General features: G+C 38.2%; 1 protein-coding gene across 1 annotated transcript in view; it reads right to left on the bottom strand.

Moving 5' to 3' along the window:
• Window positions 1-7715: 7715 nt before the first annotated feature.
• Window positions 7716-25093, bottom strand: part of CycK (cyclin K) — a 215275-nt gene continuing 197897 nt past the window's right edge. The window contains exon 8 of the transcript XR_010858552.2: window positions 7716-9615. The gene's annotated coding sequence lies outside the window, so the exon portion shown is untranslated. The remainder of the gene's footprint in view (window positions 9616-25093) is intronic.

Genomic DNA, 25093 nt, shown 5'->3' with positions numbered 1-25093 from the left:
AACTTTGTTGCAAATAACCATTGAGTATGGTACTGATATAATAAATAAAATAGTTTCCAGGTCCCAATCTTATGGTGTAATTCCATTCCATTGTTCATCACAGCTTTTCACTACTCAGCATCTTCACATTTCACTGCTTCATGATAATCTCTTGGTGTTTCTCTCAGCAGCAGCAGAGCCTGAACAATGATGAGTTACATACCAAGATGAAAATAAAACATACTAAATATAAATATTGAATTATCCTCAATAAAAAGAACTAAATAGCTCTTGCTTACAGGAAAGTCAAAGAGCAATGGATCTCAAATCAAAGTAAGGTTACAGAAGAACTGAAAGGGACATGGGATCGACAGTGTATCAAAGGGAAAAGGAAATATGGCATTCATCTAAAGTGAGTCAAATAAGCTGAATTATGATAACATAGCCCCTGTCAAAACAGATAAATAACCATTGGAAACTAAAGACATATACAGGGCGTATCATAATTAATAGCGCAAATTAAAACAACTATAAGTACGACTAAGCAAATGTCGTGGGATAATCACCTAATAGCGTGTGGGGCCTCCTCTGGCCCTGCGAACTGCAGTGAGACGTCGTGGAAGTGAGTCGACAAGTCCCTGGTAGTCCTCTGGACGCAGCTGACACCAAATTTTTTGCAGAGCGACCGCCAATGCTGGTCTGTTCGTGGGTGCAGGATCCATTGCACGGAGCCTGCGCTCCAGGACATCCCAGATATGCTCGATAGGGTTCATATCGGGGCTCCTGGGTGGCTATGGCAGTCATTGGACCTCCGCTGCATGTTCCTGGAACCATACCCGGGTGACGTGAGAGCGATGTGCCGGCGCATTATCATCTCGAAACACCGCAGAACTGTCTGGTCGCTGGAAGGCCAAAAATGGGAGGAGATGGTCTCCGAGCAGCTCAACATACCACGTACCATTCAAAGTCTCTTCCAGAATAACTAGGGGGCCCATTCCATACCAGGAAAATGCACCCCACACCATAACAGAGACACCGGCACCCTGGATCACACCTTCGAGGCAGGTGGGATCCATCGCTTCATGTGGTCTGCGCCATACACGTTGCCTCCCATCGGCATGGTGCAGTTGAAATCGTGATTCGTCCGACCATGTCACGTTACACCATTGTTCCAGTGTCCATCCCTGGTGACTGGTGACAAATGCGCGTCGTCGTGCCCGATGACGTTGGGTTAACAGTGGCACCTGTGTGCGGCAGCAGCTCCCATACCCCATAGAACCCATGTTCCTACGGATTGTCCACTGGGAGACGTGTCTAGCACGGCCTGTGTTGAATTGAACCATGATTTGTTGCACGGTTGCCTGTCTGTCACTATTGACAATCAGTCTCAGATGTCGCGGTCACAGTCATCGAGGGTGGCTGGACGACCGGTCGTTCGTCTGTTGTGGACGGTGACACCCGCATTCAACGATTCACGATACACGCTGGACACGGTTGATCATGTGAAGTCAAATTGCCGCACCACTTCCGAAATCGCACTTCCCATCCGTCAGGCACCGACCACCATACCCCGTTCAAACGGTGTCAGCTCACGACGACATTCCATGTTACACCTGTCACATGCACAGCCACTGTTCACAAGGTCTCCTATACAACTGCCGCTGGCACAGGGGGCGTGTGGTGCGCAGACAACACACCTGCGCATCAGTGCTCCGCTATCCCATGACATTTGCTCAGTTAGTGTACATGATACTAGAAGCAAAAAAGTCTTAGTAAACATGGCTCTGCAAATGAGCGGTTTGAGAGATAATTTAGAATTTTTGGTTACCAGCCACCACTGACTTGATTGTGTGTAAACGTCATCCTAGTTAGGAAGAGGTACAAATACAACATTAAGATACTTTGGTAGAAGTGCAGTTGTTTTTAACAAACAAGAAAACATGCATGGTAGAGCACCGGCACATTTTACTGCTATTGTGAGAAGACATCTAACACGTTGATATGGCCAGAGATGGACTGGGTGTGCAGGATCTGTACCGTGGCCTTCAACATCACCTGATGTGAAACCTTGGTATTTTTGTGTTTAGGGCCACCTTAAAGTTATTGTGTATGAAACTCCGGTTATCACGGTTGAAGAATTGGAGTACAGACTTGTAAATGCTTGTCAAGAATTTCAAAGTTATCCAGGCATGTTTGAAAATTTGAAACTCAATGCAGCGAAGAGTAAGTACATTGAACAGTTATTGTAACATGTAACTGCAACATACTAAGTAAGACTGTTTTCTTGTTCATTAAAAACAATTGCACTTCTACTAAAGTATCAAATAACTTTTCTTAAAGTTGTGTGGTACCTTTTCCTAACTACGATGATGTTTACACGCAATCAAGTCAGTGGTGGCTAATTACCACAAATTATAAATTATCTCGAAAATGGCTCATTTGCGGACCCAAGTTTACTAATACTGTTTTGCTTCTAGTATTGTGTACTTACAGTTGTTTCAATTTGTGCTATTATTATACACCCTGTATAAACATATAGGAACAAGAAAAGCAACACATAATGGGACAAACACAATGGCAGGTCAAGGTAGGAAGAGGCAGACACATAGAAACACAAAAGGACAAGGACGATCTCCACATCTTCAAATAGATAGTCTCTCTCCTCATCAATCCCAGTTCTTCTACATCCATCTCTTCTCAGCCCCTGAAGAGCTTGTGTCTGCTTTCCAGTTCCATCAGGAGGGTGGGCATCATCACTCATTGAGGGGCCATCCTGATAGATCTTTAGAATTGTGTTCATCCAACACCTCCTAGATAATAAGGCCTCACAACAGCGCTGTGACGTCACGCTAAGGAAGCGATCGCAATCCAAAGAAACACAAAGCATGGTCACACACAAACATAATTTTAATACTTTTAGCTTTTGGAATAACTTATTTACCAACAAATAAAGTTTAAATTTTAAAGGACATTGAATTATATTGCCGTTATTACCGTATCTTGGAGACTCTGTCATTAAAGATAAACAACACACTGTTTTAAATCACGGCAGCATTTTACAATGTTAACTTACTTCAGGCTGACTTGCTAACACACAGAACTGAAATTCACAAACATATTTCAATTTAAATAGGCACTGAATAGACAGTAAATGATTTTAAAATAAAAAGAGAACACATAAAATTAGTTTAGGCCTAACATGTAGACTGTACTACAAAAATATGATACACTAACTTAACATTTATTTACAGACTTCCATTTTGCAAAAATAACAAATTTTCTTAACTTGTATCGTCTTTTGTGCATGCAATGACTATGTTTATTTTTAAGTTAAAGTAAGTTTATAATAGTAGTAAATTTAGAAAGACACTGAGTTAATAATATTAAGGAAGCAGAACATAACATTCACCTGGTCTGTAGGTAGGCCTAGGTCCAAATTATAACACATTGGCATTAAAGTTAATAAGATATACATCATCATATATCAAGCATGCTAGTAATGCAAAAAGACTTCAATACTTTTGCCTATTACATGAGTACTGTACATACCTATTTTGAGAAAATGACAGACTTTCTTGAATTTGTACAATGTTTTATGGATTCATTAGTTTTGTTCCTGCAGTAGTTATTTATTAGAATAGTTGTACACTTCCAAATAATGTTGTAATACAAATATTCTGAAGTGTGCTCCCTACATTCATTCCTGTCACCTATACATTCATCAGCTGAGAGAACAATTTCCAGGGTCACATCACTTACATACTTCTTATGGTTATTTAAGCTAAGAAATTTTCTCTCACTTTCTGGCCTCAACATCTTTTTTATGATGACATGTGTATGTCACTAAGTGTACAGCTGTTTCTGCAGGATATTTCAAATTACACCTATTGAGGCTGTCAATAACATTATGATGACTATTTCTAACAGTAACATCTTTCAAAACTAAGAAATCTGCACAGTAATTACAATTTAATTTCTTGAGAAGAGAATGACAATAACCTGCTATGTATGTTAAAACACTTGCAACACCAGATTTGCTGTCAAGATCTGAGCCACCGGGCGAGTTGGCCGTGCGTGTAGAGGCGCGCGGCTGTGAGCTTGCATCCGGGAGATAGTAGGTCCGAATCCCACTATCGGCAGCCCTGAAAATGGTTTTCCGTGGTTTCCCATTTTCACACCAGGCAAATGCTGGGGCTGTACCTTAATTAAGGCCACGGTCGCTTCCTTCCAACTCCTAGGCCTTTCCTATCCCATCGTCGCCATAAGACCTATATGTGTCGGTGCGACGTAAAGCCCCTAGCAAAAAAAAACAAAAACAAAGATATCTGAGTCTGTTACATTGAGCTCGCCTGTAAATGTTTGAAATGAGAAAACTGCACAATAATTATGATGTAACAGTATATCTTCATCAACAATATCATTTACAACAATTTTCCTACCATTAGAAATGGGCAGTTCAATTGAATTCAAGATTCTGATTTTTTCTCAATTTCAAACACCTGTCTAACAGAAATATGGTAGTGGCCACCTGCAAGTTGCCTGTATTCACCAAATCGTGCCTCCAATGCATCTGTCTGAAACTTTCCAGGAAGAAAATATGACCATTTCAGTACTTCAGAACAAAACTCTGTTAGCTGTATAAGGCAGCAAGTTGTTTGAGTAAGAGCCCTATGCGTTTGACTAGACAATTTGCCACATTTCAGACCTAGATTATCACAGTGATCTAACCACTGAATAAACTTCATTAAAAAACCCTTCCGTTCATCACCAGGTTTGCTGGCGAGAGGTTGTTGAAATTTATCATTAAGTCTTACACCTTTGAAAGAGGTCTTTACATTAACAATACGCCACCAGGTAGTGATTACTTTTACAAATTCAACTGTGCCCTCATATGATGTTAAATTGTGCTTTTCCCCTACAACTAGTAAAGCATTTACTATATGGTCATTAAACAACCGACACACATATTTCACATTTTGTCTTTCAAAACTTGAAGGCCACAGAGCTTTGACAGTCAAACCATGCCCATGCTTACAAGGTCATTCCCTTCAGCCTCAAACAAGTCCTGTATAGGTTTGAAAAATGCAACTTTAACTTTAGAAAAATCATCAAAGTCAGGATACACAAATTCCAAACCATCAGTTTTCTGGTTGAGCCAATTATTTCTGATGCATTTAAATAAATGCACAGTGTCAATGAGATAAAAAAAAGAGACTTGTTAGGATTTCCAGGATTAAAATACTCAGTTTTAAGTTGAGGTGGATTTGAAAATTTTGACATTGCTTTGGTGTTGAGAGCATTATTATCAGTCACAACAGCCAGAACATTAAATCCCATAGATTCCAAACCAACAATAACCTTTAGCATGATACTGTGTAAATCATCACCTGATAACTTGGACACAGGGAGAATATGAACTACTTCCTTCTTTGATGATAAAATGCTCTGGATCATAAATACATGTGCTGATGTAGCAACATTAGTAGTGTTAGCACATGAGCCTACAATGTTCCCTCCCTTGAAGTCCATGTATGGTTTAATGTTAATTTCATCTACCATCAATGTTACAAATTTGTCATTCTGTTGAAAACCCTGAACTTTCTGTTTTATGTATTCCAGAAAATATGTAGGGTTCTGTTCTAATATTGGGCTACCATTCAGACTGGAACATACTCTGTTCAAAGTATTAACATGTGGAAAAATTAAATTACTTCTATGTCTCATAAATTTGTAAGCATGAGGAGAAATCGGTTGGAAGATTGAACAAATAACAAGAAAATCATTATCATACTCCCTTTTGTGTTTAGGAACTAAGGAAAGTTTTAACTGTGATTTTATTAAATTAAACATGGGGTCTTCCTCAGTGATCAATTCACCCACTAGGCCTAGAATTAACTTATTTGTTATATCTTTCTGCACACTGTTACACTCATTCCCTGTAATGTAGCTATGGAATTTTGTAACTAAAGAATGTACTTCATTTGTGTTGGTAATTTTGTCTACATTAGAAAATTTACACTGCAATAAAACCCCTTTAGAATACACTTTTGAGGTCATGTCCTCTTCAATTATTACATATGCTATGCAATGTGGTTGCTTTAATGTATCCATGTACAGAAAATTTACTTGCATTTCCTTCACCACAGTACACCAACCATCAGGTAACATCAACATGTTTATTTTACTTTTCAGTTGTGTTAGACTGTGGACTGAAATTCTGTCTGTATGAGGCATGACTGTTGATACTATCTTCAATTGCTCTGTTTATTGATTCCCTCTCTATTCTACTTCTCTTTTTGTCCGGTTCTTCTCTTGAACTGGCAGAATGTGAAGATAAATATGATGGACAGTTGGGAAAGATACAGGGGACTGCATTCTCTGACAGTTGTGGTCTTGGAAGAGGAGCAGTTAAAGTTTTTCCTGTCTTTGAATCAGTAGCAGTTACTTCCCACAAAACATCACTGGCTTTGAAATGTCTGTGGCATACCTATAAAATAAGATACCACTGTGAGCCAACTTCATGCATTTACAGAGTGAATAGACCTACATATGTAGGCATGTAGTTTAATGTATATAATAAATCTAATTTGAGTAATAATAATAATGTATCCCTTGATTGTAAGCTAACATAACCTCATATCTTACGAGAGTAAACATACCTATATATCACCAGTTGCTGCGTGTAGTTTAATACCTAATAGGCCTATGTGCATTATGATTATGTGAGAATGTAAAAGTAACAGTTACTCACCACTGAGTAATTAGTAACTTGGTAACCTTGTCTTGGAATTGCACGTAACCATCTCTGCTGCATAACCTCATCTTTCGCGAACTTAAACACATGCACTTTGTTATCATTATCGTAATTTCCCTTGCAGTTGGGCACACAACACTTTAGCACCATTGTACACAATGATTCGCAACTGGTACAATTAAAATAATTAAAACACTTCTACATAATTGCACCGACACATGGCTACACTCATTACTTTCTTAACACTGAGAAGGTTCAAGCTTGCCTCCCGGTGCTGATGTCACAGTAGACATCTGGAACAGTTGTGAGGCCTTATTATCTAGGTGGTGTTGGTTCAACCTATTATGTGTTCTTTTCCTTGTTCCTATCTCTCTGTATATGACTGGATTTGACACTTGCTTGTTCCTTTCCAATATCATTTTTCCATTGGAATCCTTTTCTCCGTTTGTGTTTGTCTGTGTTCCTGATTTTTTTACCACCTTTATTTAAATGTCTTACCATTTCTTCCCTTTTCCTGTACTTCTCCAGCTTTTGCTGAAGACCTGTCAGGATGGCCCCTCAATGAGTGGTGATGCCCACCCTCCTGATGAAGCTGGGAAGCAGAAATGAGCTTGTCAGGGGCTGAGAAGAAATGGGTATAGAAGAAATGTGATTGATGGAGAACCCATCTATTCAAAGGCAGCAGAGTATGAAGATGTGGAAATAATCCTGTTGTGTTTTTATGTTTGTCCCTGTATCCTCTTTCTGTTGCTACCTCTTCCTACACTGACTTACCATTACATTCGTCCTATTGTGTGTTCTCTTTCATATAAGCACTGGAGACTGTATATTAAAACGGTATTAAAGGACTTCAAATACTAACACATATGTAGAGTCGCTGAAATAAAAGAATGAGTGCATGGTATTGTATGTTTCCCACAATTAATATTTTATCACACTTAATTATACTTATTATCAAAATATAATTCAACTCTCAGGTACATACAGACCAAGTGGATACGTCACGATCATTACATTTACACATTCAATTGATTCTGAGAGAAGTGCACCTGTGAGGAACTTACACAACACTATGTGTTCATTAATTTTTTAAGGACCTGTACTTCTGACGTACTTCCTGGAGACAAAAGATGAATTTGAGACAGCAATGAAATCATTCCCCTGTAAAACACACCCAAGTAATGATAATCTTCCAATATAGTCTAAGCAATCTTCTGAATGAACCATACTCTAGACTTGTTTCATCCATCTAGCTTCAAGGTGCCTAGGCGCGTGATTCTTTGATTCGGTTATATCAACGTAACAAGATACAATTGGTAGAGAAAAATAAGCTTAGATCCTGAAGTATCCAAGACATTACTGCATATCATAGAAGTGATTGCAAAAAATGTCAGTAACCACCTCACAGTGAAACTAATTTTGATTTCTGCCAGGGTGTTTACATTGAATGTTATTGATCTTCTCAGAATACATAATCAGGGAAAATCAAAGTATCCTGCCGTTGGTCTTGTTGTTTTGGTCATCAGTCGACAGACTAGTTTGATGCAGTCATCCATATCACACAGTCCTCCTTTCTTTCCTTTAATATTTGTTTAACGCTGCATTAACTATATATATTTTCGGCAATGATGGAATAGGAATAGAGAAACATCAGGTGTTGCCTTATGGTACAGCTCCGGCATTTAGCTTGTGTTAAAATGGAAATCGACAGAAAACTACCTACAGGGCTACCAATGGTAAGATTCGAGCCTACAATTTCCTGAATGCACACTTATAGCTACTGTACACAACCTGTACAACACACGCAACCTGCTTGGTCCACCCTATCCTGTGCTTAATCTCTTCATCTTTATGCAACTATTGAATCTACTAAAAAAACTGTTTATCACATTCATCACATCTTGGTGTCCTATGACTATTCTTATTCTTATAAACCAGCTGAACAAGTCCTGAATGTCTGAAGATGTTTCCAATCAATCTCTCTCTTCTTCTAGCACATTTTGCCAACAAGCTTCCTCTCTCAAATTTGATTCAATATTTGTGATCCAATTTACCTGTCTCCTTTTAAAATTATTTTGTAACAACACATAAGTGGTGCCTATTCTACTTCTTTCAGCACTAGTTATTCTTCATGTTCCACTTCTTTATAATCCCACACTCCACGAAAATCTTCAGAAATACAGGGTGCATACGGCACGTGAGAACAAATTAGAGGCAGTACAAAAAACAATCATATCTGACAAGTAATTAAATATATTGATGCAGAACTTGTACACAGATTCAGTAAAGGTTGAAGTACAGGTTTATTTGAAGTAACAGCCTTTACCCGCAATAATGGCTTCAATGTGGGACCAGAAGGCTTGACATGCATGAATCACAGGCAAGTTAGGTGACCATCAACCAGTCCAGTGTCATCACAGATTTGTGCAGCATAGGTACACAGTCCAGCTGGAACATATATGGCCTTCCATTGCATACGCTATTTAGGTAAGGTAAGGTGTGCGCGCACACGTACTGATATGAACTTCCATTTCCTCATAGCATATGACTTTTATAGAATGTTATAAAGTACCACAATGGGCAGAGTGCCGTCGGACACCTGGAGATCTCTGGCAATAACCCCCCTGAACGTTCATGAGTTCTCATCAACATTAATGTTCTACACTTGCTGTATTAACCGATGTCCTACTGTAAAAAGACCGTGAATGCATTTTGTGCTTGGCTACATGCAACGTCTCTGCTGAAGGCTACCAACTCCTTCTGAACTTTGTTTACAAATGCCTTGTTGACTTTCAGACACCACAGAATCTCAATATTGCTGTGCTTTGAATGTATCACAACAATCGCAGCATGCCTTTTCACCTCTTGTGTTAGCTGATGCTCTGAAAAGATAGAAGTACAGCAATTACTTTGCACATAACTGCAGGTTCACAATTTCATGTTATCAAATACCTTACACATCCTATTGTGGCATGTGTTAGCAGAAAAGCATCACTACCAGTTCCTCACTAAGGCAGCCAGGAATCGACTCCCAACCAATGCATGTGGAATTTTTGAACCGGAAAGTCATGTCTCTGTGGGTTTGATTCCATGTAAAACTACAGGTCTCAGCTATGATTATATATTTAAAAAATAGCAAGCTAGCTTATCTTTGTAATGTAGCAATATCTATGTTTGAGTTGAGCCAATTTATTTTCCTCCTGCCTTGGTCTAGTCTACAATTTATATCCATACATCACCCATCTTTAGTTATTACACAAACAAGCTAGCGATATTCATCTACTTCCTTTGATAATTTTCTATTCTGATATTTCTTGCAGCACACGACTCCATTTGACTACATCCCTTTATTTTTGACACATTTATTTAAATCTCCCCACCACAATTTTTATTCCCGTCTTCAAGAATGTATTCGTACTATTCAGCAATTTCTCCCAATTCTCTGCTCTCAGATAAGGTAATAACATCATCTGACAATCTGGACCTTTTGAACACCTCCAGTAGAACTGCAATTCTTTTTCTACATTTCTCACAGATTTCCTTTACTGCCTGTTTTATATAAACAGACAGCAACCCAACCTCACCCACTTCTGGATAGTTGTTTCTCTTTCATGTCCCTCGATCCTTATCACTGCAGTGGGATTATTTTCAGAGTTGGGAAGTAATGGATTAAAAGTAACCGAATTACTTGTAATTAATACTTTTTGAGTTTTTTTTATTTGTAATCATTACTTCATATAAAATGCAATTTTTATTCATAATTTACTTCTTGAAATACAACTGTAATCACTCAAGCTCTTTAGGACTTGTCAATTATGAAATTACCAGCATTTCTTTCAGTGAAATTAAATTTTTATATACGTAATAGCCAAAGGCAGAATTGTAATCATTACATCATAGTAATCATTATATTCTAGTGATCATTACATTATAGTAATAGACATACATTGCATGGAAGCACACACGGAAAAGATAACCTTTTCAGTTCTTCTATAGCATAACAAGTAGCTTCAGCGGTGCTACATGAAGTTCTTTCTTACCTCTCTAGGACTTCTACAATATCCATCACTGCTGGGGATGTTCTTAAAACTAAATACAGTACAGGCATTCCTTCAATTGCACCTGTCGAGCATCTCTTCAACAAATTTAAAGGTGTACTTTAGTTTAACGATGAGAGTTTGAAGAACCAATTATTTTATAAAGTAACAGACAAATTATTTGAAATGCTACATGTCACTAACTAAAATAATAATAATAATCAGGCCTATGGAAAAAACATTTAAAAAGTTCCAAAGTTACATGCTCTGTCTCAATTAGTGATGAAGGCCACTTACATTGTCTATGTTTAAAAAAAAAAAAAAAAAAAAAAAAAAAAAAAAAAAAAAAACACACACTTGGTATCATTGCAGCCCCATGCAAAAAGAATGTCGATGATATTTCTTGCAGCACACGACTCCATTTGACTACATCCCTTTATTTTTGACACATTTATTTTAATCTCCCCACCACCATTTTTATTAATTAAGGCACAACCCCAGCATTTGCCTGGTGTGAAAATGGGAAACCACGGAAAACCATCTTCAGGCTGCCGACAGTGGAATTCGAACGCACTATCTCCCAAATGGTAGCTCACAGCTGCACAACGCTAACAGCACGGCCACTTGCTCGATCAATTGAAAAAAAAAAAGTAATTTGATGTAAATACAATACTGCTAAGACTATCTTAAATTATTCATTCGTATATAAACAATGTACACTGCCGGAAAAAAAAAAATAGTACACCTGAAAAGACGACATCGATTTTGATCCAACAACGGCAGATGCCACCTGGGGGATAGTAAATGTACTGAAAATGGTTTCAACGTCGTCCGCCAACAGATGGTGTAGTGACATAGCTGCCAGAGCACCATCTGTGTGTACCCTTTAATAGGGAATGTTTACATCTATAAGGCGCAGTGCAATGTAAACGTGTGAAGCAAACAGGCTCCATGCCACGGAGATGCACTCATGCTTCCTACAGTCAACTGAGCGAGTTTGACAGGGGTCAAAATGCGGCCTTCCGAGTGGTGCGGGATGGCCCTTTAGGAAACTGCCACACAAGTTGGACGTGCTGCATCAGTTGTGCAACAATGCAGGTTGCAATGGTCACGTGAACATTCTCACACCCGTAGACGAGGTTCTGGATGTCCACACAGCACGGAGGTCCCCCAACATCGTCGTATTGTAAGGGCAGCACTGGCAGATCGTACAGCTACCACAACACAGATAAGAGGGTTTGTAAGCACAGAAGTGTCAAGACGAACTGTTGCCAACCAGTTACTAGCAGTGGGACTACGAGCACGCACACCTCTAGCCCGTCTTCCACTTACGCCACAGCATCGATATGCACGGTTCAACTGGTGCCGTCAGAGGATCACTTAGAAGATGGAATGGCGGGCCGCGGTCTTCAGCGATGAAAGCAGATTCTGCCTACACGCAAGTGATGGTCTTTTGTGCTTATGACGTAGACTTGGCGAGCGCTGTCTCGTAGAGTGCATTTGTCCAAGATACGCTGGCCCCAACCCAGGTCTTACGGTCTGGGGTGCAATAAGCTACAACTCTTGTTCACCTTTGGTGTTTGTGGAGGGAACGCTGACCAGCGCTCGGTACGTGCAGAATGTTGTAAGACCCGTTCTTTTGCCATTCTTGCAACAGGAAGGTGATGTGTAGTTCCAACAGGATAATGCTCACCCACACATTGTGCATGAAACTCAACGTTCTCTGCAAGACGTGCAGAAACTTCCTTCGCCAGCACGATCTCCGGACTTGTCTCTCATCGAGCACGTGAGGGATATGATGGGACAACAACTGACACGTGGGACTCGTCAACCCACAACTCTTGCAGAACTATGTGAACGAGTCCAACAGGCGTGGAATAATGTATCCCAAGACAGTATTCGCCATGTCTATGATAGAAAGGATGCCAGAATAAGAGCGTGCATTGCCGCCTGTGGAGGATACACCACGTACTAATATGGGTGTTCCAGCATGGATCGAACCTGCTACCTCAGTACCACTTGAGCTATTGATCTGTGTAATCATTTCATGCACTCCATACGCACGGTTTCAACACTAAATTTTGAGTGAATTGGAAAACTTTAAGAGGGTGTACTAATTTTTTTTTTTCTTCTGGCAGTGTATATTTTGAGTTTTGCTGAATTTTAGCACTGATCTGCTCCAGGAATGAAGTTATATTATTTTGCAAAAATATGTTACTCCAAAAACAGCACAAATGTCATTGAACTATTTTACCAGTATAATGTAGTTTGTGAAATTGTTATTGTAAGTTTACTGCAACCACAGTTCATTGATAAATACAACAAGACAAACAAACAAACAAACAAACAAACAAACAAACAAACAAACAAACAAACAAACTAATAATAATAATAGTAATAATAATGTGGTGGTGATGATTATTGTTTTAAGAGGAAGCACAACTAGGCAACCATCCTCTATATAACATTAATCAGACAGAAAAATGGAAGGAATCCGACACTTCGAAAAATGAAGGTATCGGCCAAAGAAAGACAAGGGCCACGAAGGGCGTGAAAATGAAAGACTCCCTAGCCCTCGGAAACCTAATAGCGTCGGGGTCGGAAAAGAACGAGTTGACCAAGTGAGGTCGAATAAGACAGATGAAGGTAAGGAGCCTGGCACAAGTAAGTGGAAGAAATGTCATGATTCAGCTAAGGGCCCCGTGGTCGCCAACACATGCTCCAAATTTTAGAGCCCCTGGGGCCCCTATTAGTCACCTTTTACAACAGGCAGGGGATACCGTGGCTGTTAATCTACCGCCCCCACTCATAGGGGGAATAATAACAAAAATAATCCTGAAAATAAGCTATGCATAGTTCTGAATTTTGTTAACACCGTAATAATTGTTCACTGAATAAATACCACATTGAAGAGACAGTAATAATAAGAAGAAGAATAACAACAATCACCACATCAATAAATGCTTTCATGCCTGAAACACTTGGGGGAGACCACGATGCAATTCTTGCCCTTTTAGTCCAGGGTGTTGCTTTCTCTTATTTGTGTTTCCCTGAATACAAGTTTCATTTTTAATTATCTCAAAAATCTCATCATCACTCTAGTGGATCAGTATCTTGATAAAAATGTGATGGTAATATAGGGCCCGGTAGAATATTATATACTGGAATCTTAGTTGATGGGCTAGTATAAAAATTACTCACGTCAGTCCAGGCAGCGCTGAGTGTATGTGCACTATCGTCTGTACGATCACTTGTGTCGCTCTAGCATTCACTGCTGCTGCTGGAAGAAATCTCGGGAGATTGACCTTCACTGTCACTAAAATGACAATTCTGACACTTTGCTGCCACTTCCATTAACTATCTCATCACTTGTGATTTGTTTTAACTATTTTGCCAAAAACGCAGAGGAAAAAACAGAAAATGTAAACCACAATATTTGTAATCATGCACGGTCAACAAACTCAGCTGATAACTCTCAAAGAAATGTGCCTAATGTAATAGTAATGCCATCATCCAGCTTTAAAATGTTTGGAAGTGCAGCTGTGTCATCTGTTGACTATTTGTGTAACTAGTTGAACTCAGAAAGCCGGTAACATTTAAAAGTATTATGCAAGCCCATATATGAGTTTCCACCTGTGATGATATAGGCAGGTATATATGGGTTTTCGCCCGGATAAGGTTAAGATAAATTTGGATGTATTTACAGAGAAAATTAATTACATTTTATAAACAGTCCACAACATACGCATTCCACTACTTTTTGTGAGTGCAGGCCAAATAAACAGAAGTTTCATCAACGTAAGTGCCAGTACTTTGAATTGAACGAGGATGTCTTGGTTCATGTAGATGCTCGTATACAAGTGTGATTTCTGTGCTCTAGCAACAAAAGGTGAGCAAAGATTTGCAAAGAAGGCAATGCATATGTAAAGCATCACCAGAAAATGCTATTGCAGGGAAAAATTGTTGTCACCTTAATATGAACAGTCCTAGATGTCCTCTTGGAATGACCGTTTGGCTGCCCAGTGTCTGAGTGCTGCATGTTTGCCATCTCTTTTCAAAAATCAACAGTAGTTGGCCAACACTGGTACATCCCACCACCTCTGGTATCTTCTTTCTGCTTCCTTGATGTCTTGTTGAAACCTATCTTCCCTCTATTCACTAACAGCTCCAAGATTTTACAGAAAGTGATTGAGATGGGAATGAAAGAAGTGCAGTTTCAAGCTCATTCCACTTCCTAACTCTTTCATGTGATCCAACATCGTTTTCAATATTGTTTTGAACGGTTCATCCTTTACATTTCCTGGGAACTTCATCATAACGTCCCTCATTGAAATCCATGCTGCAAGTTCCATGGCATTCAAAGTCTGTTCAAAGTTTTGGTCTTTCAGAAGATTTCAAATTTGTAGCCCATCAGAAATGCCTTCCTTGACTTTTGCATCTGATAAATGTGGAAACTTGCATACTGAAAACAGGAGCTACTTTTGTCCAAGACCTAAGCAAATGTTTCACGATCCCCAATTTGATGTATAGCAGTGGTAAAATAACTTTTTTGTGGGTCAACTATGGCAGCATTTGTAACATTTCTTACACCCGGTGTCAACACTAGTTTCTTGGGCCAGGTAGGTGAAGACCAGTGTTTATTTCTAACTCTGCTGTCTCATTCACATAAATGAAGAACAAGTTTAGTGTAGCCTGCTTCTTTTTCTAACAGAATACCACACCCTTCATGTCACCACACACATCCCACCTGTGTTGAAGATATTTGTCCAATAACGGACCAACTATATTGGTATTATATTTGATTTTGTTGAAATAGTTTGTACTGTGATGTAATTTTCTTTTAGTGAAATGGAATGTGTCACAGGTATCAAACCTCAAATGTTTCTGTTATGAAGTAGTACAGCCTTTAAGTTCCTTTGAGAGAAATCCACAAACAGTCTCCAATCTTCCAGCTTGTAATCACTCCTCAGCTGTTCTATCAGTCCTGGAATATCACAGCAGGTCAGATCTTCTTCTTATAATGATGATGATGATGATTGTTGTTTAAAGGGGGCTAACAGCTAGGTCATCGACCCCGATCATCTTTCTTGAAATGCTTCCTCAACTCCTTACCTCTACATCTATATGAAGAAAAGGTAGTTTCAGGCGCAAGAAGATTTTCTTTTCTTTCAATCATGACCCTAGCAGTTCACTTTTTTCCTTTGTGAGACCGAGATCTTGTATCAGATTACTCAACTCCAGCTAGTTAAACAATTGTGAACTTACTGCTTTACTGGATGCTGAAAAAATCCAAATCAACTTGCTCGTTATCAGGATTTGAGGAAGCTTCAGAGTCAGGTAAACTGGTAGGAGGTGAAAGTATTGAAATTTTTGGTCCATAAGGAACTTTAAAATTTGGGTACAAAATACTGTCCTTATTTTTCTTATTACATCCAGCTACTTTACAAAGGCAAAAGTATCAGTCACTGGCATGGTTTTGGGGCTCGCGCCAAACCATCCCTATCCCGAATGAAAGGGTGTAAGGTTTCCAATGGCTCCACTGTCGTAGGTTTTCAAGACACGTTTTACAAATTACGTGGGAAGCCCACACCTTGACCAAGTCTCCTAATTTTACTTTACAATACCTATGCATTTTTTTAAAAATTAAAATAATTGGACCAATTACAGACTGCTTGGAACCTAAGACCATTTGTTTTTCTTTTCTTCCCAGAACTTCTTCATACGTTGATTTATTGCCTGCCTCTGTTTCTCCAAGGTTGATGTTGAATTTACAAAAGCAAAAAATCCCCAGATGTGATCCGTCACCAGAAGTCTACCCTGATAGTCATGGTTAAAATATGCATAATATAAACGTTTCAAAAATGCAGTTATAGGTCTACTCTGCCCCTTTATTACATAACCCCATACATGCAACAGAATGGGTCTGGCTTATTCACACATCTTTTTTCTAATTCCCGACACATTTACCATTTTTACAATACAACACAACATTAGCAACAGGTCAAACTTCTACCACACTCAGAATGCAACTGACTGCCCCTAGACTAAGCCACAAAATTCAATGGAGGGGACAAATTTGGTGGAGGGGGGTTGATCGACAAATGCACATAACAATAATAAAGCAAACCGCAGCCACACTAACAAGAGCTGATTTGCAAAGCAGCACGAAGCGCAATATCACATTTTCAGACAGTAAACGGTAATTAACACTAAAACTAGATATGATACAGGGAAAAAAAGCAGCATTTCTGAAATCAGGAGACCTTATTTAGTTAAAATCATTCATCAGATGCAATGCCACAAAAATCAGGCTGGGGAGTGTAGTCTTCCAGTCTGTTGAAACATGAAATGTAATGCTATAACATACCAGTAAAAAATGAACAATTCCCACAGGAGGTTACACTGATGGAAAATATCCCTGGAATGTTGATCAGGTTAACATGTTAACCACCACAATGTTAAGAAAAATGCCAGCACATTATGTACGTCAGGGTGACTAAAGTAATTCAGAGGATTCAGAGAGTGATTTCAGTACTGTGTCGTGGCATGCTGTTAGCGGTACTCACCTAAAGAACTTTGAATTTATGTGTATCCACTTTCATTTTATCAGAAAAAAAACCACCCTTACCTCACTATACAAGATAATCACTTTTAAACCAGAAATACTCATGGGAACTCTCATATATATATATATATATATATATATATATATGATCAGTGGTAATCCTGTATAGTGATGTTCTAAATGTTGTTTTATGTAGTTCTATGTTGTGACAGTGGATGTTGTTGACACACGTGCACGCTCACGCACACACCCACACACACACAAACACACACGCATTGGAAGAGGGTGTGTAAATGTTGTCCAATTTTATGAAGGTAGATGTTGTGGGCATGTTTCATGCATATATATGTAGAAAATTTTGAAAGTATATTTATATTTTCTAATTCTTGGTGATGAGTGGTAATCCTGTATAGTGATGTTCTAAATGTTGTTTTATGTAGTTCTATGTTGTGACAGTGGATGTTGTTGACACACGTGCACGCTCACGCACACCCACACACACACAAACACACACGCATTGGAAGAGGGGGGGGTGCACCCATGTCGAGTAAGTGTACCTGCTAAAACTTAAGAAATATTTGGCTGATGGACCACCTGCTATACATTATCATCAGCAAATCCTATTCTAATAGAAGGGGTGAGGGCGAGTACCTGGCACCTTAAAACTGGGACTACTTGGCTAAGGTATGGCAACCCTGACAGGAAAGTTTCTGGCCCTCCAGGTTGGGTGCTGCACATAGGGTTAACGGCTCTATTGCGGGGGGGGGGGGGGGAAGATTGTAACGAATATCTTACATTTGCCTCGGATGAATAAGAATGTATATCAAAATATGACAACCCGGCAATGGAAATCGGCTTTACGAATAGGAACTTGGAATGTAAGAACCCTGCATAAACCTGGCTCCTTCAAAATCATCAGTCAACGGTTGGAGAAGTACGGAGTGGGAACTGCTGCAATTCAAGAGCCTAGATTATTAGGTAATGGTATACAGGACATGGAGAAGTATACACTTTTTAAGAGTGGTAAAGAAACTGGACCCCACAAATTTGGTACTGCATTTTGTGTCCAAAATTCACTAGTATCGTCAGTGCTGTGAACATGTGAATGAAAGACTATGCTATTTGAGGGTACATTCTAAATGGTTTAACATATCACTGGTGAACTGCCATGCCCCCACAAATGACAAGGATGATCACGTTAAAGACTCCTTTTATGAGGATTTGTTAGAACTGTGGAATAAATTACCCAAACATGATGTCAAAATGATTTTGGGTGATATCAATGCAAAAGTTGGAAAGGAAGAAATTTTTGTGCCAACAATAGGAAGGGAAAATCTGCATGACGAAAGCAAAGATAATGCCATTAGACTAATTAATTTTGCTACATCCACAAACATGAATGTGCAGAGTACCACTTTCCCAAATAAACAAATATCTGTACATAAGGAAACATGGTATTCATGTGACGGTAAGACTGCCAATCAGATAAACCATGTACTAATTGATAACAGGCATAGAAGCACCATAACTGATATCAGAGCTTACCGAGGAGCTGAGATAAAATCTGATCACAATATGATAATTGCTTCTGTTAAAACTGAAAACCTCTTGTAAGTCACAGACTGAGAAAAGATGCAAAGTTAACACTGAGAAACTGAAGCAGGAGGATGAAAGATTAAAGTATAATGTGGAAATTACAAACAGATTTGATATTCTGGGAGAAGATCCTATAGAAGACATTGATGAAACAAATTATGAAGTTTGTGACGAATGTTGAATAATATGGAACAAATCATGATAACAGTAGCAATGAAAGTGATACCAAAAGGTGTTAGTAAGAAAAAGAAATAGTTCGATGAGGCATGTCAAGATGCAGTTAATAAAGTGGCAATATGGCATAATAAGTGGCTGTAGTCTAATAAGAATGTAGATGTTGAGGAACTATACAGAAAAAACAGAAAGAATGTAGTAAATTAATTTGTAGAAAGAAAAAAGTCTACCTGAGACAACAAATAGCATCAATCCAAGATGACTACAGAAACAGGAACATTCTCAAGATGTATGGAACTGTCAACACAATTAAAAGGGGATTTCAACCAAGATCGAGTATTATGAGAGATAAGTCTGGAAATTTAATTGCCAATCAGGACAAATTATTAAATTACTGTAAGCAATACTTCGATTCCTTGCTGAATTGTGCTAATCCAGAAACCTGTTTTGGTAAACCACCTAGTTCCCCATCAGAAGAACAAATACCAGAGCCATCATATCAAGACGTATTACAAAGTATTATAAATCTAAAAAACAATAAAGATGCTTGATGATGATGCCTTTTGTTTAAAGGGGCCAAAAAAAAAATAAAGCTTCAGGTAGTGACAACATTCCTGCTGAGTTTATAAAATATGGTGGAGAAAGATTACATAAATCTATATATACATTGCTCAGAATTTGAAAAGAATGGTATTTCTGTATCGGTCATGTCCACGGTAACTAGGAAATACACTTTTTACTTTTCCATAATTTCTGTCTGTATGTATGTACACGCATCACTAGAAAACGGCTAAAGAGAATTTAATGAAAATCGGTATGCAAAGTCGGGAAATAAGTCACTACAATCTAAGCCATAAATCATTTTATTACGCTGATAGAAATGGTAGTTTAGGGGAAGGCCTAAAATTTAATTTTCAAATATTTATGTTATTAGCGATCCTATCTTAATAAAAATTGGTATGCGAAGTTGAGGAATAAGTCGCTATAATCTAGGCTATAAATAATTTTATTCACGCTGAGCAAAATGGTAGATTAGGGGAAGGCCTAAAATTTAATTCTTAAATATTTACTTATTAGTGGTCCTATCTCATTGAAAACTGGTATACAAAGTCGGAGAATGAGTCACTACAATCTAGGTTATAAGACAGTTTGTTCACACTGAATGAAATGGTAGTTTAGGGGAAGGCCTAAAATTTAATTCTCAAATATTTATATTATTATTAGTCGTATCGATAAATACTACATAACCAACATTATATAGAATTAAATGTCCGACCACTTATGTCTTATACATTTTTTCTGTACCAACTATGATAACACAAATATTCATGAATTTGTATTTGTGTTGCTAAGTCCATATCCACACCGAGCCATGAGAAAATGAGAGAAATGGGCTAACAGAATTTGATGAAAGTCGGTATATAGAGTAAGGGAATACGAAAATACAGTCCAAGATATAAACAATTTTATTCAACCTCAATGAAATTGCAGTTTAGGGGAAGGCGCCTAAAATTTAATTTTTAAATACCTATATATTTGGTCCTATCGAAAAGTACTACATAACAAAAGTTACAGAGAATACAATTTCCGATCATTTATGTTATATTCAGTTTTACCATACCGACTATGATAAGAGTGGTATTTCGGAGTCGGAAGAAAACTAAATGTGAAGGCCTACAATATCGAAAGCACATAACATTGATCAATAATAAGATAACATTGACCATTGTTTGTTGTGATGTTATTTGTCTCATATGCTGCCTCTCAACTCCGATACATGGGATTACTGCTGAGTACCGAGTATAATAGCCTGACTGAATATTGGCGGGAAATAGCCGGGGAGTTAGAAAACTTTCTTCCTTAGCATGCCATTCCTCTGGTTCATACATTTTCTGATACAGCTGGTACGTTACAGACCGGTTCTTCATAGTATTCCAGTTATTCGATCCCTATCCTGACGTGCTGTTTGAATGAGCAGTGTGCATACTTAAGGCAGAGGCTGACTTAGTAGTTGTAGTAGTAGAAGTAATAGTAATAGTAGTAGTATGGCCTGGTCTAGAATAACAATTTAGGTCTATTCCAAATTATAGCACCACAATTCACTAAATAACTCAAAATTCAATACTGAAAAGAGCCGTTCCTTAAGAAAAGTGTCTTCCTCTTCACTTTTATAAAATTCTACTTTCATTTTATTCCAAATTATCAGTGAAGAAAAATTTGCATCCAAGTCAAATAGATTTTTCCGCCGCCAGTGTAGTGAATTGATATTTTCCGACTCATCGGGTACTCCTAGGAAATAAGTAAAAGGACGTATCTTTTGCCCTGCGAATCTCCATTATTCGATCCTCTCACCGCCCAAAAAAAAAGATGAAGAGTGTTCACGAATCATGGCTGTCTGCAGCTTGGTCATTCCAGCTCTGGAACTTTGGATTGTTAGATCGGCAGTGAAGTGAAGTGAAGAACTTCAAAATTATCATGGTATATCTCTTGTAAACACGGCCTAAAAAATTCTGTCTTTTATTCTTTTACAGCGTTTAAAACCATTTGCTGAAAATGTTATTGGGAACTATCAGAATGATTTTCGTAGTAACAGATCCACTACAGACAACATATTTGAAATTAAGACTATTAATGACAGAACACAAGGAGGCGGTTCATTACCTCTTTATAGATTTCTTCAAGGCATATGATTCAATCTACAGAGAAGGGCTGTGGAACATCATGATGGAGTTTGGCTTTCCCATAAAATTAATTAACATCTGCAAACTGTGTATGGATGTGTTTTGCTCAAGGGCAGAAAACCAAGTTCCTTCCAGAATAAAACTGGTCTGAGACAAGGGGATGCACTATCTCCTATTCAACACTGTAATGGAGGAGATTATCAGAAAATTAGCTCTTGTACCTGCTGGCATCATAATGGTAGACAACATAAAGTCCTTGCATATGCGCATGATATTGTTCTTATTGGCCGCAATGAATTAGAAATTAGGCAGTTATTTGTGGAACTAGAGGAAATGGCAGCAAAAATTGGCTCACGGGTAAATGATAAAAAGACACATTACATGGTTGTACAGAGACCGAATCATGAGGAGGTTGACAGATTGCCTTTGAAAATTGGGAAATATATATTTAAAGGAGTAGAGGAGTTTAAAATCCTTGGTGTATTAATCGATGAGCAAAACCAAAGGCAACAGGAACACCAAGCTAGAATTAAGAATGCAAAGAAGGCATTTCACTCTATGAGCCCTATATTAGGCTCCAAGTTTTTAACAAGGAATGCAAAAATGGTTATCTACAATACAATCATTCGACCAGTACTTCTGTATGGTTCCGAGACATGGAGTATAACCAAGAAAAAGCAGCAGCAGTTGCAAGTCTTTGAGAATAAAGTTTATAGAAAAATATTTGGCCCATTTTTCGATCCTATCTCACAAAGCTGGCATAAAAGATCTAATTATGAGATTTACACCCTCTCTCAACAACACATTATAATGGGTGTGACAGAATCCAACAGACTGCGCTGGGCTGGACATGTGTTGAGGATGCAGGATAATATAGCACCAGTAGATCTATACAAGGGATCTCTTAATGGGAGAAGACCTTCAAGAAGACCCCGAAGCACCTGGAAGAAGGAGATCAACAAGGTATGCTGGACCCTCCAAATTAATAACTGGGAAGAGCAGGCGCAAGATCGAAAAAGATGGAAGAGGATCGTGAGATTGGCATGGGAACTTCACATCTCTCAGAAGCCTACAGAGTGAGTGAGTAATTCTTGGTCTGTCATTTGAGGAGAGTATAACCTAGCCAGCATATCCTCATACCATTTCAGTTCAACAGGTCGTCAGGTTAGGTAAGCAAGTCAAGATATCGTCAGGCTATGACCCAACCTGGTAGATGTATTAGTCTCATGTTATGTTTATATTGTGTATAATAAAGTACACTGGTGACCAATCAGTTACTTAAAATTGAATTCTGCAGTACTGTGTTAATTAAGGAAACGTAAATGTATTGGGGAGTTCAGACGCCTGTGATGCCGCTTGGGTGCTGTGGCAGTTTAACATTCATATTTTAATAATAATGAATTTATGAGAGTTGCCGTGAATGTTTCTGATTTAAAAATGAATGTTCTGAGTTCATGAGTCGTTGTCATGTTGTGATCACGTTGTGGAGCTAGTGATTGAAGTGTACCAGTTCAGTCTTTGTCTTTTCCAGTAAGAATTATTTATTTGTTAAGCGGTTTCATTAACAGTCCATCTGTCCTTTGATAACATGGTTTTCCAAATCATTAATAACAAACTGCACCGTAACCAATTCCGCATTAAAATGTTAACATTTTAAGCAAATAAGATACAAGACTTCATTTGACACTTGCTTCTTTTTTCAATAATATTACCCCACTGTGATCCGTTTCTCCTTTTGTGCCTGTCCTGTATTCCTACTTTTTTACCACCTGTATTTATCTTTTTCTTATGTTTCTTCCCTTTTCCTTTATTTATCTGGCTTTCTTCTTCCCCTACACTTCCTACATGAAAACTGAAGATCTTTCCCAGATGACCCCTCAATGAGCATTGATACCTGTCCTCATTGATACCTGCCCTCCTGATGAGGCTGGGAAGCAGAAACAAGCTAGTTGGGGGCTGAGCAGAGAGGTAGAACATGTGCAAGTGATTTATTCATTGGATTACTGTACTTATATAATTTAATGCTAGATTTCTCCTTGTCTTTTAACCATGTAGGGGTTTTTTCCTTTACTACTGTGAGGTTATGTTTGCCAGTATATGGCGCTGTCTTCTGAGTTACCGAAGTGCAGTATTTGAATAAATGCACCTTGTTGGATATATTTCAGAAATATAGTTTTAAAATAGGTTTAAACTGTGAAACAAAATCTAAGTGACTGCATGCATGAGTAGGTCACATAATGTTTTGTGATATGACAAAGGTTGACATTTCTGAACTACGAATTGGCAGCGGTTAATTCAAAATCACATCATTCAAAATCCAATTTAATGAGGTTTCACTGTAGCTGCTTTAGTTTTCCACAAATTTTACTGTAAATCTTTCAATTTCTATACTGTTATTTTTTCTCTTCAATCTGCCAATCTACTTTGAACTATAATCTAGCATCGATGGACAAAGTTCCTAGCTTTCTGTACCCAAGATTGCAGAACTGATCAGAACTGCGTTTGGTGTAATTTTTTTAATGATGGGAAAATCCAAAGCATAGCATGGCATTTATGTCAGCATGTAAAGGAACAGAAGCAAATACAGCAGAGACAATATGCGACACTTACGGATTTGGCCTTGTTAAAATGGGAGACAATTCGCAAGTGGCGCTCTCAGTGACTTGACCTGAAAATTAGTGCTAAATTCAAATATCAATGGAAATTCATATACGAAAATGGATAAATAAATTACGTCTAGAAAGAAAGTGTTATTGAGATATTAACTTCGAAGTTGCTAAAGCAATTCTGGATAAATGAGTGAAGAATTATTTTAAAGGTTATTATTTAAAGACTGAAATTAGACATATAAACAAGATGTGAAATGGACTGCTGTGAAATGGCTTGATCTTTCATTTATGCATTACTTTTTTTTTTGCTTTAGCATTCCTGCCTGAACTTTTACGGTTAGATTTGCCTTTTTTTCTCATTTAAAAAACATTTTATAACCACATTAAGACACTTGTCAATAAAAATATCGGCACATTCCATACACACATGATGCAATGAATTAACATTTAAAAGCTGGACAATTTTCCTCTTAACATGAAGCCTACTAACAGAAAGAAAATCTATAAAATTAGCCTCAAAAACATTCAAAACTTCCCTATCAGCAATACTTGCTATTACACTAGGATAAAGCAAATTTGCATCATCATACTGCTTCAACAAAATGTGTACATTTCTTAAGTCACCCATAGTTTGTTCAGTGCTTGACAACACATTACGACATTCCAAATGGGGTAACTTGGAGCACAACCAGCCACAT

The sequence above is a fragment of the Anabrus simplex genome, chromosome 1, assembly GCF_040414725.1.
Source record: "Anabrus simplex isolate iqAnaSimp1 chromosome 1, ASM4041472v1, whole genome shotgun sequence".
NCBI lineage: Eukaryota > Metazoa > Arthropoda > Insecta > Orthoptera > Tettigoniidae > Anabrus > Anabrus simplex.
The sequence above is the reverse complement of the archived record's forward strand: the minus strand, read 5'-3'. Positions and strand labels throughout refer to the sequence as shown.